Here is a 2,087-nt window from a genome sequence, read left to right as displayed (position 1 = left end):
TATATATAAAAACCTCTTATGAGATCAGCAGCAAGGCTTTGAGAGAATACGGGACATAAGTACTGTATTTGCATCCTTATCCCCTGTCAGCAAAAGGAAGTATTATAAGCATTGAGTCTGAGAAAGGCGTTACCCTGAATATCTCAAAAGACGTATCCTTTTTATGTTTCTGAACCACTACCACTGCCAAAGACATGGCAGAAAGAAAATACAGGAACAGTCAAAAAGAGGCCAAACTAGTACAACATTTTATTAACATGTTTCTGATTATGATTGCATCAGATCTCTTAGAGAAAGACGCACTTAAAGATTAACTTGTTAATAGAAGTTGCTTTCTCATCCGTATTAGTCAGTGGCTGGGTTACATACTCGGCATTATTGTTTTTATCCCCTTTCAAAACAGGAAGTAACCAGAGGTTTAAAAGGTTTCTTAAAGGATATGAAGAGATTTTTAAAAGTTCATCTTTCAAGGCAGTTGACAAATTCAAAATACAAAACCAACGTGCTCAAAAACAAAGAAAGGAAAAAGAGTTTCCTATTCCCCTAGTTCAAAAAAGCACCACTTTTTACACTTTCAAGGAACATCCAAGACATTTCCATTGCAGCTAGAGAAAGATGAAGCAAAGCAGACCTCCTGAATCAGAGAATATGCCTATTACTCACTTGGATGTGGGTCACTTTAAAGTTAACAGCCTGGACTTTGAGAAAAATCTGTTGTTCAGCATGGATTCTTCATTAGTTTCCTTGATGCCCATTGGGTAACCAGACAGAACTCAACTGGACATTCTACTTCTGGTCATTCCTGGATATTCTGGTCAAGCTTCACTTCTGTTGTGAAGGAAATAAGAATAATCCCAAAGATCCAGGGCCCTTGCTTGTGCTACATCTTCTTCAGGATCATTTGGTTTGATTCTTAGGCCAAATTTTAAAGACTACATACAGCTACCCACCTTAATGCATTTTCTACACAGATATAAAAATCTTCAGCTGAGAATTCTGGAGAGTCAAAAATAGAAATAAAAAACCAAGTCTGTACCAAGCTTCCCAGTTCTCATTATTTCCAAAGCTATTCCTCAGACTCCATGTCTTCTACAGACAAAACTGCTGAGTTGAACAATTAACTATTCTTAGCCAATTAATTTATTAAGCATTCCATGTGGAGCCCTTCTAAAATTGTTAGTGCAGCTAAGTTACTGATAGACAGTATCAGTAACTTATCTGTGCATTTAGTTAACTCTAAAAAGAAACTGTATTCCTGCAAAGAGGTATCTTTTGAAAGGAAAACACAATTATTACCTGATTTCCAATGCCTTAATTCAATAAAGGCTTTGGTTTTGCATTTTATCAAGGGAATTTGTATTTCTGATCATTATTCTAATGTAGTAACATCTACTGCCAGTTTGCTTTAAAACACCAAATCTTTATTCTGATGAAAAAGTCTTCACTTATGAAGAGTTATGGGAGACTACTAATCCAAAAGACAAAATCGTAAGATTTCAAGGATGTATCTGAAAGTCATTTTGTTACTCAGATTAGCACCAAAGAGAGAATGAAACCGAACTTTAACACCTTTAACACCTTTAAGGACCTATTGAGAATTAAATTTAATTCCTAAACTAAAAGGAACATGTAAATTGTTTCAGATTAGGTACAGTTTATACTTTTTTTTAAAAAAAAAAAATAAAACACTGATGGAAACACCACTTAGTACAGAATCCAGTCATCTTCAACTACACCAAGTTTCTGTCATAGCTTCCAAAATAATACACCAAAGAGAACTATTACTTTCCAGGTACTGAAAAATATGGGTGAGAGCCAAATACTATATTTAGTCACCTCTATTCAAATAAGTATCAGTTAAAGTTTCAGTGCAAATTCACTTCAGAATTCCTGTTCAGAATTAATCTAGTTTGGCATCAAAGCTTTCTACTAATTTAGTGTAAGTTTATTTTTTACGGAAATAAATAAAAACAGTACATCACAAAGCAACTGACCTAAGTCTTTCATTAGATTATTAAATTACAATCACCAATCTACAAAACATAAACAGTCTGCTTGTATATTTTAAAGAATCCTAGTTTTCATAC

Source organism: Cariama cristata, unplaced genomic scaffold (assembly GCF_000690535.1).
Source record: "Cariama cristata isolate BGI_N322 unplaced genomic scaffold, ASM69053v1 scaffold10158, whole genome shotgun sequence".
NCBI classification, from domain to species: Eukaryota; Metazoa; Chordata; class Aves; order Cariamiformes; family Cariamidae; genus Cariama; species Cariama cristata.
Note: the sequence above shows the minus strand (reverse complement) of the source record.